The sequence below is a fragment of the Lissotriton helveticus genome, chromosome 5_1 (assembly GCF_964261635.1).
Source record: "Lissotriton helveticus chromosome 5_1, aLisHel1.1, whole genome shotgun sequence".
NCBI classification, from domain to species: Eukaryota; Metazoa; Chordata; class Amphibia; order Caudata; family Salamandridae; genus Lissotriton; species Lissotriton helveticus.
The window spans coordinates 203,465,070-203,481,730 of record NC_136065.1 but is presented as its reverse complement, the minus strand read 5'-3'; positions in this window follow the sequence as shown (position 1 = coordinate 203,481,730).

Sequence of the window (16,661 nt, the reverse complement as noted above, 5' to 3'; positions counted from 1 at the left end):
CCGGCATCCCTGCGCGGGAGGGGCGGGAGCGGCGCGTGCTTGTCATACAGCAGAAACAAGCGGATGACACGAAGCAAGTCATTCAAGAGCGGTGTCTGCAGCGTCAGGGACAGCACGGCTCGGTACACCGAGGGAGGCGGGATAATAACAGGGCGGGGGGAGGGGCTTCATGGCGAACAGGGGGTGGAGAGAATTCGGGATGGGGTGGGAGCAACAGCATTAAGAAAAGAGGGAAGAGAAGAGGCAGGGTACGTACGCGTGAAGTGGCCCACCAGGTGGGGGAAGGGGAAGAGAGGTGAGCAGAAGACGTGGAACCGGGGGAGAGACATTGTTGGAAGAAGGATATATGGGACAGGTTGCAAAATGGTCTGAGACTGAAGAGAAGAGACTCAGAGGGGAAAAGTGCAGTATAGTGGATAGGAAGAGGAGCACGCGAACAGGGAGATGACACGAGTGGTGGCAGAGAGGACACAGAGTGATAAAAGGGGGTGGGGAGAAGAGCAAATTAAGAGGTATGAGGGAGCGGGTAAAATGAGGTTTGGAAAGGGAAGTCAGTGGTGAAGCTGGAGGAAAAAGAGTGGGGGCCAGATGGGTTTAAGTGGGCCGGGTTCCGCCTGTGCTCGGCACCGACGGTAATAAAAAAAAATAAAAAACGGATAGTAAAACTGGTCCCTACCACGCTCTACAGTCATCTTATAATCAAGCAACAATATCATTTTTGATGGTGACTTTAAGAACTCTTAACTAATTCTCTCCAGTGGTGCGTTTGCAATACAGACATTTTACCTCATGCTCACAGTATCTATGTCCGCCTTAGTCCGAAAGATTATTTATTTTTCTCAGATGTTGTCTGTCTGTAGCAGCGGTCGAAGTGCATTAAACAAATTAAGGGAACTGTGGTGCTGTACGCAATGGGGGTGCGTGCGGGGGGTGGGTCGGGGCGGGGCAAGTAAGTATGGGGCTGTGTTCAATGGGTGGCTGAAAATACAAAGGCGCAGATTTACAAGCTCCTTGCACCACCCGTACGTCACTTTTCCCATGTTAAAAATGACGCAAAAGTGGCGCACGGTGCCTGTACATAAGCCCCAAAATATTTTATAACTTTTTTCAGGCTTTCACCTTCAGGTTTATAACACCCTGTTTAAATGCAAAATAAATGCAAGTTAAGTTAATCAATGGGAAATGCACTATCAGTGTCTGAGTGTGTAACCAGACACCACATAATTGAATCCTGGTTGGAGCAGTGGGGAATAGTTAAGAGGGTAATACTGGCCCCTGCAGCCCCTGCGGCACAGGGGCCTGTGTTACGGGCCTTTACGAAGCATACAATTCACAGCTCAGCTGGTAACTCCTTTCCAATACAACTCATTGGATGGGAAACAACCTTTACAACACAACTTTTACAATGCACTACCATTACAACGAAACTTTTACAATGCAACATCCATTACATTGTTGTAAAAATGCGTTGTAAAGGTATGCGTTGTAAAAGTATGCGTTGTAACGTTATACATCCCATTGGATTGCATCAAGCGTTTCCATTAACCAAAGCCAGGGCCACAGGAATGATGCAATTGTGCGGCTACAGGGATTTTCGCATACTTATAGATTTGCTGCATTTGCCACACAATCCATCAGGTCCTGCATAATTTTCAGATTTTAACAAAAAAAAATCCTTATAGCTCAAACTCTTCAAAAGCTACTAAAACACAGTGGCATATGTTGCCACGTAGGGGAAGGCCTTTTCCCTTATTATCTTTCTGTTGGTTATTGGTATATTTAGATATTAAACTGGTGCCGATTAGGTGCACCCAATGCCCAGACAGTGTAAACAAGTGTAAAAAATACAAAATAATGAAGTAAAACAATAAAAAAATCTGCTGCATTATGCAGCATAATTTCCCTTTTCTTGCTGGATAATTTACTCAACCCGCTGCATAATTCGGCCCTGTCCTGCCGCATAATTCCAGTGGCCCTGACTATAAAGCTAATACTGGCATCCGAGCTCCCTTTACATTTCCAAATCTTTCAAGAAGCTGGCACACTTGTGAGAAGACTTATGTCTGCCCTCCTTCAGTTTCGGTCTGGACTGTTCTCATGGGGCACAGGGTCAAGACTGATTTGCATATGGCTGGGTCCAAAATGGGGTGGCATAGTGGGCAAAAGAACAATGGATTTAACCCAGATATTTTGGCTGGGGGAGAATGTTTTCATTGTCAGCATTCCGTCCATCCTTTCTTTGCTGTAACACTCCTTCAGTTTCACAGCACAGAAGACTCCCACCCAGCCTTATGCTTAAGATGAAGCATTTCAGCTCTTAGAATTAACAGTCTAAGGGCAGCTACATTTTCATAGAAAGAAGGGGAACTGGTTTCCTTAAATTTAAAAAAGTATGGGCACATCGTGGCCCTCCGAGCCCACCCACTTCGACCACTGGTCTGTAGTTTTATTTTCATGCAACATATGATTCCTGTATACTGCACACTGCGACCCAAGTTCCTCCAGGAGTCTGGGTGTGTTCAGGGTGTAGATGGGTGTTCCTGACAACAGTGCTTAATTTGAGTGAGTGGGGGCCACTGGCACTTATTTTTGGGGACTGCACTCATTTTACTCCCTCAAGTATTTATCAAGTTCAAAAGAGGGAAAACACACACCGATTAGAAAGACACAGGAAGAGAAAGATGGCAAAAAAAGTCACTCAAGGAAAAAGCAGGAACCTAGAAGAGTGATAAAAAGGGGCAAGGCGTGTCTGAGAGTGAAGTAAAGAGTCAAGAGGTGGATTTGAGGCTGACAACCTTGGTATTCAGGGCACCGACGTATAACTGCAATGGCCGTGAACTTCTGAGCAGAGCTTATGCACCAGCACTCTTTCTTTCACAAATTTAGCATGACCCAGCCCCGGAGCACACAAATAAAAACACCACACATGGAGCTCAGGATTGTACGTCTTTATTCATCATCGTACAATCTCACTCTGTTCCCTGATTACGTCATAACCGTTAATAACCACACTATAACACCTCCCAATAAGTTACAAACTTTCTCTATTGAGTCTGCCCAGAACTTCAATGGTCCTAGCATACATAGTTTCACAACGCTACATCGCGCCCATTGATAAATAACAAATATAAACAACAGTTATAATATATTTCTTCAAAGAGTTATGGAGGTGCTCGCTCTAGTCGACCAGATCGAGTGACATGAAGTGGTTGAGATGCAGTCTGTTCAGGCACCAATGGTTCAGGTTCTGATGCTTGATCTGGACTGTCAGGCTGGAGGGCCTCATCGGTAGGTGTAAGAGCTGAATGTTTGAAATGTGACGAGTCCTGTGTGATGGACTGTCGGGGATGATGTGCTTTCACCATGTGACTTTCACTCGCTGTGGGGTGAGGAGTTGAACAATAAGCACAGAGGTCTTGACATAGGGCTTGATTTAATTCAGTCCCCTCCATGAATGTTCGCTGAATAACCCTTTTGAGGGTACCAATAAACTGTTCCACGACACCATTTGTTTGGGCCACAGAGATGTGCTCTTTTGAAACGTCATGTTTATGCTGACTAGGAACACTCTGCAGACTTTGCTGGTGATCGGTGGACCGTTGTCAGATTTGAGAATGGTGGGGATACCCCATTCCGCAACTGATGTTGTCTAGCCGCCTAATGACCTGTCATGGGTTGTTGATGTTAACTCCTCTACCAAAGGGAAACATGAATACTCATTATTGACTACCATGAGATGATGTCTGTTTGTTAGGGGCTCAAAGAACTCGGCTACAATCCTTTTCTAAGCTTTTGTAGGAAGGTCAGACATGGTCAGTGGATGTTGAGTCACTTTGGGGCAAAGGCGGTTGCAAAGATGACACTCAACTCGCTCGTCTAAGTGCAGGAACACACTCTGTCTCTTAGGGCTCTCTTAGTAGTTACAATACTATTATGTCCTTCATGGGCTAGCTCTATGGCCTGTTGTATTAGGCCCTCAGGTATGACAGTACTTGAGCCTTTCAATACAACACTTTTTTAAGTCACAGACAGTTCATCCTGTACATTTTTGAATTTCAGAAATGCAACATCGTCAGCAAAAGGTTGAATAATCTTTTTCCAGGATTGAGTCGGAATGATGTCTTTCAGAATGTGCATGTTCTTGTCAGCACTATTGGCCTCAATAATCTGTTCGATTGGTATGGCTGCTGGCATACTGGACTTCACAATGAGGTTTATTTACTCTTCAGCTGTTTTGAATGTTAAATAGGGACAATGTAGGGGTACTCGTGAAAAATAGTCAGGCGGGTTCTGATCTTTACCTGACTTGTCTACAATTGCATAATTGTACTCTTGCAACCTCAGACCCCCACCTCTCAATGCGAGGGGGCATCTTGGCTTTTGGATTTCCAAAGACGTTGAACAGTGCTTGGTGGTCTGTTATGATAATCAAATGTTTTCCATACAGAAACACATGAAAATGTTTGCAGGCCCGCACTACAGCCTGACTCTCCTCTGGATGAGAATAGGCATGTTCTGTGTCAGACAGGCTCCGATTGGCATAGGCCACAATGTGTCTTTGAGCATTCAAATTAACATTATGTTGAGCAAGGATTGCCCCCAGCATCACCAGGTTTACATCCACTGTGATCTCAGTGCATAGTTTGGGGCCAAAGTAGGCAACCTCTGTTGCATTTTCAATTGCATGTATTATTCATTTGAAACTTTCATCACATTCAACAGACCATTGGAACAGGACATTTTGTTTTGTCAACTCTCTCAGTGTAGCACATACAGTATCAAAATCACAAATGTGACTTGAGCAATAACAAAGCCATACCCAGAAAGGATCACAGCTAGGTGAAATCTTGTGGGAGGCAAGTAGCTGACAGTATGTTCACTTTAACAGGGTCAGGAGTCTTTAAACCCATCAGAAAATATGTGTCGAGATGTAATTGGAATACAATTTTATCGTCTAGAGGATAGGGAAGGCAAGATGGCGGCCGCGTGAGTGTGCGGGTGTCGCTCCCTGGTCTCGCTCGGCAACTATGTGGCGTCTATGAGGGAGTAGGATAGAAGCTGTGAGAGGCGAGTTCGGTAATTTGGCTATAGCCCTGCGGTATCTGTGGACTTTATGGTACTCGATTGGGAAGAACGCAACCTCCGGTTGAGGTCTGCGTGGCTAACCTGCATGGTACTCCGCTCCCGCACTCACCTGACAGTTCTGCGGGCGTGGCTAGAGCAGAAGCCGACCTGGGAGTCGGAGCCCGGTTTGGAGAACGAGAAGGAAATCAGCAGCTTGAAGAAGTCGGGGAGGGATCTGGAGCCCGGACCGGAGACGTTAATTACCGACGGAGGCACCAGCAGCTGCTCTTGGGACATGCCACCTTGTAGGAACGGAACAACGGCAGGAACATCTGCAAAGCCCCTCGGGGCTAGCCAGAAGGTTTTGGCAACACTAGCCAAAAAAAAGCTCAGGCAATGGCGGAGAAGCAGGCGAAGCTCGAGAAAGCTGTTGCGGTGAGTGCTAAAAAGGCGGCTGTAGCGAAAGGGAATTCCGTGGAGAAAGGGCAACCTTCAGGGACGGCTCATTCCGAGATGGGGGCCAGGAAGGAAGGGGCCCCCTCTGGACTTAAACAAATACCCGCTCAGTCCAAAGTACTCACTGTCCCGGGGATGTTTTCTGGGAAAACCTTGTCCACTAAAAATATTGGCAAGTCTCCTCCTGGCGGTGCAGCAGTGGGAGAGGGGGAGGGCAATGCAGCTCAAGATGTAGACCTGGAAGGGTCTGGAAAAAGTTTGCAGACTAATGACTCTGTGGTGTATGGTCTGACTGTGGATATGGCCTCTGATGGGGTGCTTATGCAACAAACCCTGGAGGGGGAGCGCTCCGATACTGAGATAGGTATTGATAGCGTGCAAGAAAAGCACGAGGAGGACAGCTTCTTTTCTCCGGTGGAAGGGACGGATGAAACAACAGATTCTGAGCAAGCAGAAAGCTCCTCTAGCGAGGATAGTCCCCCCAATACCGCAGATACTTTAAAGAGAGCACCCAGGCTGCATAGAAGACCTCTACAGTCGGGCGCAACTCGCCGGCAGAGTGAATGTTCTGATACCAGAAACAACCTCCAGTGGGACTATTCTGGGGTCGCCACTGGTTTTCCTGTATCAACAGGTTCTCAGAGGCAAGGTCGGTTCCTCATGGGGAGGGGGAGGTGGGGTGTATGAAAATGGTTATAGGATACAGGGCTGTGTTTTGTTCTCTGGTGGATTCATGAGGTCGGTGGGTCATAGTTCAGGGCAACATTCAGAGTAGGCATTTTACACTGTGCTCTGTTTACGGACCAATTCTAGGCGATCCTGCATTGTATAATGGGCTCAGGGTAGACCTTGTAGGTTGGCCCACCCCGCTGATATTGTGTGGGGACTTTAATATTAATATAGGAAGTGAACATCTGAGACATCCAGACAAAAAATATCATGGTCGGAAACCCAAAGTATATAAGTCTTTAATGCAAATGTTAGAGTTACATGGTTTGATTGACACCTGGGCTTATTTTAGAAGTAGCGATCCCGGATATACTTTTTTTTCAGCAACTCATTCTCGATTAGATTAATTTTTTATTTCATCAAGTTTAATACAAGGATCTAGTAAAGTTAAGTACCCGAGGGTGATTTCGGACCACAATTCACTGGTGCTCGAGGTTCAAATGCACCAGAGGGTTAAGAAATCTGACATCTGGACTTTTAATAGAGGTCTGTTGAGCGATAGTGGCTACATAGACTGTATGACAAGATGGACTATGCAGTTAATCGCTGAGAACATAGGGAGCACTAATATACAGAATATCTGGGATACATTGAAGGCGGGAATAAGGGGGGAGACTACACAATATGGATGGGAGAGCCAGAGAAGAGAGAAAATAAAATTGCAGGAGCTCTATGGGAAGCTTGAAAAGGCTGAGTCATCCCTAGTTAAAATCTTATCGGATGGAGGGATTGGGGATATGCCCCAAACACAAATTATTATTACTAAAGCAGCCATAACAGAAATATCTCAGATGAAAGCTGCAGCTAAATTTGTGGCTTGGCGATCAAAGGTATATGAAAACAATGAGAGAGCGGGACAGTTGCTAGTGGTCAGAACCAAAGAGAGAGAAGCTGCGTCACGTAATAAAGAAATTTTGGATCCTGATGTTGGGCTAGTATCAGATGAAGAGGCTATAGCTGTAACTTTCCAGAAGTTCTATCAAAAATTATATAAGGAAGATATCATTGACAATGGGGGTTTGTTGAAGGAAATACAAAAATATCTTGATGAAATAGAGGTTGGGGTTTTAACGCAGGATGAAGTGGCAATGTTGGGATCTGAAATCAGCATAGAAGAACTGGGGATGGTTATTGATTCTATTCCAAGAGCTAAGGCTGTTGAACCAGATGTTTTACCGGGAGAATTTTACAGGACATTCAAGGTTCCTCTAATGCTGGAAGTATTTTCACAGGTTTTTAAGGAGGGAAAGCCCCTGGAATCCTGGCGGAAAGCAAGGATAGTGACTTTCTCAAAAAAAGGGAAAACACCGGCCAATACGGGGTCTTATCGACCTATTACATTAATAAATAGCGATATAAAAATGCATTCGAAAAACTTCACTAATCGGCTTGCTAGAGTGATAAAAAAATTAGTTATCCCTCAACAACATGGTTTTGTGCCAGGTCGAGAAACCATACCACATATTCGCCGCACGATAGCGCTTTTTGATTATACTAAGGTGACAGGAGACCCTATGGCTTTGATTCTGCTGGATGCGGAGAAAGCTTTTGATAGGGTCTCCTGGCCTTTTTTATGGGCTGCTTTGCAGCATTATGGTATAGGAGGGAAGTTTATTGGTGCTATAAAGAGTATGTATGTGCAACCTATAGCTCAGGTTTCAATAATGGGGATTCAATCGGGGTTAATCAATATAAGTCGAGGAACTAGGCAGGGGTGCCCCTGCTCCCCCCTCTTGTTTGCGATATATATTGACCCTTTAATTAGGAAAATCGCAAATGAAGCATCCATCCGTTCAGTACAGGCCAAAGGAGGTGATACTAAAATCCTTGGCTATGCTGATGATCTTGCCATTTTAACAGACTCCCCTTTATCAGCTTTTCAAGGAATTCAAATGCTAACTTCTCAATTTGGGGCAATATCTGGGTACCATTTAAACGAGGCTAAGACACAAATCGTTTGTAATGACAAAATTGACTGTATAGACCCCCATATAGTAGGACAAGCTAAATATCTGGGGATAGAGATAGGCTCAAATCCTGATGAGATAGTTGAATTGAACTTGGGTCCTTTAATTCGGAAATTAGATGTGGAGGCGCGACGAATCAATACTTTACATCTGACCCTAATGGGCAGATGTAATGTAATAAAAATGATCTTCTTACCTAAGATTTTGTATTATTTAAGAGCCAATTGATTCAAGCTGGTTTAAAAAATTTGACCGGATAATTTCATGGTTTTTATGGGCCGGCAAGCGACCAAGACGGGCTCTGAAGTATATGACTCTTCCTAGAGATAGGGGGGGCTGGGCGGTACCAAATTTACAGGTTTATTACGTTGCTATAACACTAAGACGTATTACTGATTTACTGGATATGGATCCTCCAGATTGCGATGATATTTCAATCTATCATTTAATTTTAGGACCCACTGCACAGGGACTTTTGTTTAGACAAATTGATTTCTCGTATTTTAAGCGGGTGAGGTTTAAGGTCCTTTTGGGCACATATAAAGTATGGGTGTCAGTTCGGAAAATGTTTGATGTAGGTAGATTACATATATATTCTCCATTTGCAGATAACTTGTTATTTCCAGACATTTTTCGGGATGCTTTTTTAGGGACTGGCTCTCTCATGGGGTTAGGAGGATCGGGGATATAGCTTCTATATCGGGACTGATGAGTTTTGAAGATATTAAAACAAAACATGGATTATGTAATAGACAATTTTTTAAGTTTTTACAGATTAGGAATTTCTTTAGTAAAAAGACAACATGTTGAGCTCCTAATATGGTAATTGAAGCTTTAAAAGGGGGTCAAACATCTATATCCTCGATTTATAAAATGTTGCTTGCCAGGAAGTCTGATGATCTAAATAAACATTTTCTACGCTGGAATTCTGGGGTTCAAGCTGATCAGGGGGCTTGTGAAGATGCACTTTCATTTAGCCAATTTGCTTTTTTTCCCGCTAATTTGCAAGTGCAATGTTTTAAAACTTGGTGTAACCTATATATAACCCCTGCCCGAATACATAAATGGGGAGTGACTGCGGGGATAAACTGCCCACGATGTGGGGAATTAGCGGCAGATAGTGTGCATATGCTCGCGTCCTGCCCTGAACTTGCACCTCTGGTCCAAAAAGTGGAACAGTGTTTGGGACAAATGTTTGGCTTTACTGTGGTTTTGACACCTCAGGCCGTTATGCTTGGGATTACTGAGCAAAATATGTCTGAACCCAAACGTAGGGTGATATTTATCGCAATGACTGTTTTGAGACTTTGTTTAACCACTGTCTGGCTGGATCCTATTCCCCCAAATGTTCATGTCTGGCTGAGTCTGGCTGAGTACATTTATTAGCACGTATAAATGGGAAATTTCCGTATTTAAAAGAAGAGGAGTAAGGGCTCGGATTGATGGGGAGCGGACGTGGGAACCTCTATCCAAATGGCTTGAATGCAGATAATTTTGTTCTCTTTTGTATGTTTTTTTTATCCTTTTGTGTCCATTTATGTATATATATGCACATGGGTTGTATTTTTGCTTATCCCTGTACCCTCTGTATGAAATGATTGATTAACTTTTTGTCTCTTTTCTCTTCCTGGGACGAACTGACTGGGGTGGGGGGAGGTTGGGGGGAGGATAATGTGGAAAAGGGAGATATGACATGTGGGGGCAATTAGGATTGAAATGAGCTGTTTGTGTTTATGGTGATTCATGTCATATTTCCCAATAAAAAAGAAAAATAAAAAAAATAAAATATGTGTCGAAAGAATTTGAGTTTGGTCTTGTCAAACTCACCCTTTGCAGCCTTCACAGTGAGACCTGCATCAGCAAGTAATTTGCATACTTGTGTAAGAGCCTCGTCATGCTCCTCGCTTGTTGGACCAAATACCCGTATGTCGACATTGTAATGAAAAGCATTTGTGACAGGTTGAATTATTCTATGTATAACATCCTGAAATATTTCTGCAGCTGGCAACACTCCAAAGCTCAACCTTTTGTATCTGAATAAACCAACATGAGTCCAAAAAGTAGAGCTGTACCTGTAACTCTCTTCCAACTCAACGCATCCAGCATTATCTCCTACCTGACTACGGCAGTGGGGGCTCTGAACTCTGAAATAGCGAACACTGAACGCGAACTGGGTTTGGAACTTGACAATTGCATCATTAAGGAGGGGGGTAACCTTGCTAGGCAACAAGCACCACTAGAGCCTAGGGTCATAATTGAACGCCCGAACCCCCCTGTTACCATTGATGTAACCCCCTTGCCAGCACTGTCCCCTGAGATCTGTGCTACTGTACCTAGTAACAGCCCAGTACTAGAGTCCCCAAAACAAGTAAGAAATCAGCGCAAAACCCAATCGAAAAAGGGGAAGATTTCAATTAAGGACTTGACGCCCAAAGTACCTGTTACTCTGAGCCCACTCAAATCTTCAATCAAGGATATGGTGGAATCTATACTGACTGAAAAAGTGGAAACTGTATTGACAACCATTGCGAGTGATATCATTGAGACCTTAAAAGACTGAGTTGCGAGGATTTAAAAAAAATTTGAATGTTTGAATACTTTTATGACACCTAAAGATTCTTCACTCCCTGTAGTCTCGGGTGCCATAAATCCCTTGAGAGCCCAATCCTCTAACGATCACAGCGAAAGGATTAAGAACCCAGCTCCACTAACCCCTTTGGATATGTCTCTTACTGAGTCCCATGGGAATAACCCACCACCCCACCCAACCAAAGCTGTTAAAGGTCCAGACACGCAGGATCAAACCTCACTGTCTAAGGAAAAAGATATAAGGAAAGGTCCCAATATAAGAAAACCTCTGATCACCCAACCAACCATTAATTTGCCCCCGGAGGCTACCCCGTATGTTGCCATTATTGTCAACATCCCTCCCCTTGCTGTTGGGGAGAGGGAATCACATGAGTCTCTATTAAAAAACATCAAGGTCTGGTGCGAAGAAAACTGCTCAGGGGAAAAGAATATATCTCGTAGCATAATAACTGCTAGAAGGGTGGGCTGGTTGGGCCGTACAAAAAAAACTATAAAAGGAGACTGCCTCATTGTAAACTTTGCAAACCCGAATGAGGCCTGTCGCCTCTTCTGGGATGCTTCACAACTTGATGCATCAGAGGAAGAGATACAAGCATTACCTGTGGGCTTTTTTTACCCAGATGCAAGGATAGGTAATTTGGGAGCGAGACCCCCCAGGTTACAAACATTACTAACTTTAAGCACCCTATGCATATTCCACCTTCTCACCCTGCTAGAAACCAGACGTATACATGGGCAACTATTAAAACGGGACTCCGCCCAAAGACACCGAGCGAGCCGGACGTAAGAACTCGGAGGGTCTTATCCTACAGAATCGTTTCTCCCCCCTGTCCCAGGTGGAAGAGATAGATTGACTGGATGGACCACAGAGTAGTCCGCAAATAATACTCCACCATGAAGCACCACCTGTTAAAGAGGGGGGGGATATGAGGGTAAAACTACTGAGCTGGAACATCGCTGGGCTACGCTCAAAAAGAGAAGATGATATATGGCTCAATTTTCTAAAGCAGTTTGACATTATTGCATTACAGGAGACCTGGGACAGGGACTGTAATTTCTGGGTGACTGGTTATTCCTCATATGTTTCCCCTGCGCGTAGTTCGACAGCGGAAAGAGATAAGGGAGGTCTTGTACTCCTGCTGTCAGTCAACATAGCGGGAACTGTTAAAAAACTAGATACGGCCTCAGATAATTACCTAATTGTGGAAATAACCCGGAAAAATAATACAAAACTTCTGTTAATCAATTTTTATAATTCTATTCGAGACGGGCAACCTAATGAACATCTTTGCTCACTAGGTACATTTTTAAAAGGGTATAAAGAGACACAATCCACTTTTGTCGATTATATCTTAATGGGGGATTTTAATATCCATTTGTGTAATTTGAAATGTCAAATTCAAGACATGGAGGACCCGGCACACTCTGTTGCCCAACACTTTGAACATAGTCCTAAAGGGGAGGCGCTGGAGGAACTAATTTCAAAGATTGACGTGTATGAACCAGGTTTTCATGATAATAAAGATCGTGTAGTAACATACTCTGCGAGGGAGTCTGAATCTATTATTGATTACATATTCATCTCCCCTGGATTATTAAGCTTCGTGATCTTTTATAATGCAGTTGTATCAGTTTTCAGTGACCACAACCCTGTGGTCCTGGAACTGGATAATATTAATAATTTCCTTAACACACCAACTAACAAACGTGCAATAACTGCCATTAAAACTAAAGAGCAAGGGAGGAGACTAAAGTGGAGCAAAGTTGTTCACCAAGATTTGGCTAATACCATTACTCAAAAAGCTGGTAAAGAACTAGGTACCTGTCTGGATTCGTCCAGTCAGGGGGGGGGGGGGGAAGTAATTTCCTCATTTGAAGCCATTTGTATCCTAGTAGATAAAGAACTTACAGTAAATACCCGTCAAAACAAAACCCCTGTTAAAAGGTTGTTTTACAGTAACTGCTCAAGAGCACATAGAAGGCTCCTGGAGGCCCTCAAAACAACACCTAGAGATAAACTGCAGGTTGCACGGACAAGGAAAGAATACAAAGATAGAGTACAGGCGCGCAAAAAGGAACTAAAAAGGGCGGCCTGGGAAGCCCTAATGGACAAGGCGACAATGAGAGATAGCTCTAGGTTTTGGGCCATTGTTAATACCCCTCTGTTCTCTGGCGTAGATAATTGTATGTTAGAAGTCAACATCATGGAGGAGGACTGGCTACGCTATTTTAAATCTATATATGGTAGTGACATGGCTATAGAACCTTTTGAAGCTATACCAACTACACCAACTAGGCAACAGATTGGTTTTCAGGTTGAGGAGGTCGAGAAGGCCATTATGACCACATCTGAAGGCAAGGCACCTGGACCCGATGGTGTCCCTGCGGATATGTATAAAGATAACCCTAGTTATTGGGCTAAACTTTTAACAAATGCATTCAATTCCGCAGTAAGCTCTGGGTTCCCCGCAACCTGGTCTTGCTCAATAATTATTCCAGTATTCAAAAAGGGGCAAAGGGGGGACCCTAGATGCTATAGGCCTATATCCCTTTTAGATTCGTCTTTTAAAATTTTAGGGAAGTTATCTTGGGTAAATTAGAAGACTGGGTTTCAAAGAAAGACTTCCTTTCCAACGTTCAATATGGGTTTAGGGTGGGCCGAGGGACTGAAGACCAGTGCCTTAACTTGCATTTAATAATAAAAAAATACACGGTTGCCTCTAGAGGCTCGGTATTCATGGGGTTCATGGATTTGTCCACAGCCTTTGACCTAGTTAATAGGTCAAGGCTGTGGACAATACTATCGGACCTGGGCCTCGATAAGGCGCTTGTGTATTTTCTGGCAGATCTACATAAAGATCTATATGCCTCAATAAGAATGTCCCAGGAGGGTAAATGCACAGCACGATTCAAGTCAGGTAGAGGGGTACGCCAAGGGTGTATATTAGCTCCAATTTTATTCACCCTTTATATAAATTCTCTGGAAGACGCACTGGGGAAGGTAACACTTGATATACCGCGTATGGGAGGAATGACTACACCCGTACTCCTGTACGCGGACGATACTGTTCTTTTGGCCCGGACACCACTGGGGCTTCAGAGGCTGTTAAACTCTTTTGGTGAGTTTATGAAGTCCCTGGACCTAGTGATCAACGTGGGAAAGTCACATGTGATGACAATGGGAACAAAAAAGTATAGCACAAAAACTTCTGCAATGGTAGTGTGATCTCCAGAGTTAATGCCTTCACATACTTGGGAGTAGTATTTGATGACAGAGGTGCTTGGGTCCCCCAAATTAAGGCCAAAGTTAACTCCGTTAGAAGATCATCTGGGGCAATCTTAGGTTTTGCTAAGCGGCTTGGAGGGAAACCCTGCAAAGCTTTTCTAACCATCTATAAAGCTAAAACAATTGCGGTAGCTAGATATGGGGCTGCAATATGGGGATATAAAAATCCAGAGCTAATTCAACAGGAGGAAAATAAATTTTTCCGTGCCCTCCTTGGCTTACCACAGTCATCAGCCACCTTTTCAATCCATCAGGTATTAGGTATGGGTTATATTGGGGACATGATTAACATGGCACCCATTTTGCTATGGGTAAAAACCTGGCTGAACCCTAACCTGACATTGAATCACCGTATATTGCGGGACTGCATGAGCCTGGAAAAAGTTAAGGATATTCAATGGTTATCTTACATTTAAACAATGACCAATGCCCTGGGCCGTCCAGAAACTTTTACAAATCCCGAGGCCCTGGCAAAAGCTGACTTAAAATGGATCAAAGCAAACTTTATCAAGATCAGAGAGCAGGAGCGAGAGATAGGACAAGTCATAAAACCCATGGTCAGGGAGCACTATCTATCGATCTCGACTTTGTCTATCCAACCGTACCTTACGTTAGTAACAATCCCTTTCCATCGTTGGGTATTGACAAAGTTTAGATTTAATCAGATGCATACATTATTAACTGACCACAAAATATGGTGTAAGCCAGAGGATGCTCCTCCCTGTAGATGTGATGGCCATTCATTCCAGGACACTACCCATTTTATGTTGTTTTGTTTCTTGTATAGAGCAGACAGAAGAAAGTTTATTGTACCTTTGTTAAAGGAAAAGGGATTCCTGCAAGTTAAACCAGCACTATTGTATCTTCAGCTAATGGAAGCCCCAGTAATCATGTTTGGATTAGCAAGTTTCATAGTGGCTTCCATTCGTTGTAAGAACCGCAATGCAATAGATTAAATGACACTGCTGCTGTATTTTTCATTTTTATTACATCAAATGAAATGCCTTTTTAAAAAAAAATTTGGGAAAAAAAACTTTTGCACATGTATATATACAATTATTTTAATTGTTTTTATGTATATTACTGTAATCCCTCTTGTACTGTGACTTTTATGATTTTTTATGAATCGAATAAAGTGGTATTGAATTGAATCTCTTCCAACTCGAGTTGATGATATCTCTTGTTCAGGTCAAGATGGGAGAAACCTTTTGCCTGGTTCAGTTGCATGCTCATGGCCGCTATGTGTGGAACAGGATGTCTTTCTCTCTTGATTGCTTTGTTGTCATGGTGCATATCAACACAGATGCACACTGTACCCTCACTGTCCTTTTTTGGCACCACCACTATGGCAACACCCATGGCATAGGACCAGTGGACCGCTCAATGATGTCATGCTTCAACAGTGTATCTAGTTCTTTCTTAGCAGCTTCTTGCAAGTGGAAAGCGACTCTGTGGTGCCTATGGAAAACAGGACGAAGGACCTCATTGAAGTGAAGTCACACTTTCATTGTCTCAAGCCAGCCCCGGCCATAAAATAAAGATGGAAACTGACTCACAGTTTCAGACTGAATGTGGAGGGTGCATTTGATAGATATCAGTCCCCTGTCAGCAGCGGTGGCAAAGCTGAGTAGGCAAGCACTAGATAAAGCTCCTTAAAAAACATGAATTGGCACTTGCACTGATACTGCTTTATGTCTCAAAGTCGATGTGAGTAACCCCTGACTCTGCATCAGTTTGTAAGAGACCCACATACACACTTTCAGGTTTGATGGGCTGAGATGTGGCACAGGAGACAGGCTGTTGAACTTTTCAATCAACTGACATTAATTAAATTGACGTACCACTGTCTATAATGAAGGTTATAGGCAACCGTTGGCCATTATTGTAATCTTGGGTCAAGGTCCAAATTAGTTTTGTTGTTTTGTTTGGTAGTTTGCTTTTGTCACTGGTTTCTCCCTGTGAGCAGCCAGACCTTTTGTTTATTGCTGATGCCATAAGTGCACATCCATCTTCCCCACTGGGACTCGATGATGACGTTGACGAGCCTCTATAGGATGAACTTGATGATGATTGAATTTGTCTTGTTTCTACCTGTCGTAACTAATGCCGCCTTTTGTTTTGTGGGCATGGGGAGAAGGCTTAAGGCACTTTCTGGCATCCATTTTCTCTTGTCGCTGTGACGATGTTAGTTTCTCTTTTGCTTGGCAAACCATTATAAAATGGTTCTCCTTACTGCAGTCGTTTCACGTTTGTCCTATGGGTGAAAATCTGTCTTCATGTAGATTTGAAAATCCACAGCAGAAACACAACCCTTTCTTCTTGGTAGATGGCAACTTACATGCGTCTGCTCGGTGTCCTACCTGGTGGGCTAATAACAACAAGCACAGGAAATTATGCTTGTTTTTAAAATATTTTCCTGTGGATCCACAGATTCTCCACAAATTTGTGGGAAAAAAATGTAAATGGGCCCCCGCGAGCTCGGTGTATTCTAGTATGCTGCTTGAGGAGTTTCTGCCAACAGAGAGTGAATAAATGTAACTGGAAATACGTGGCTAGACAACCAGTTGGGA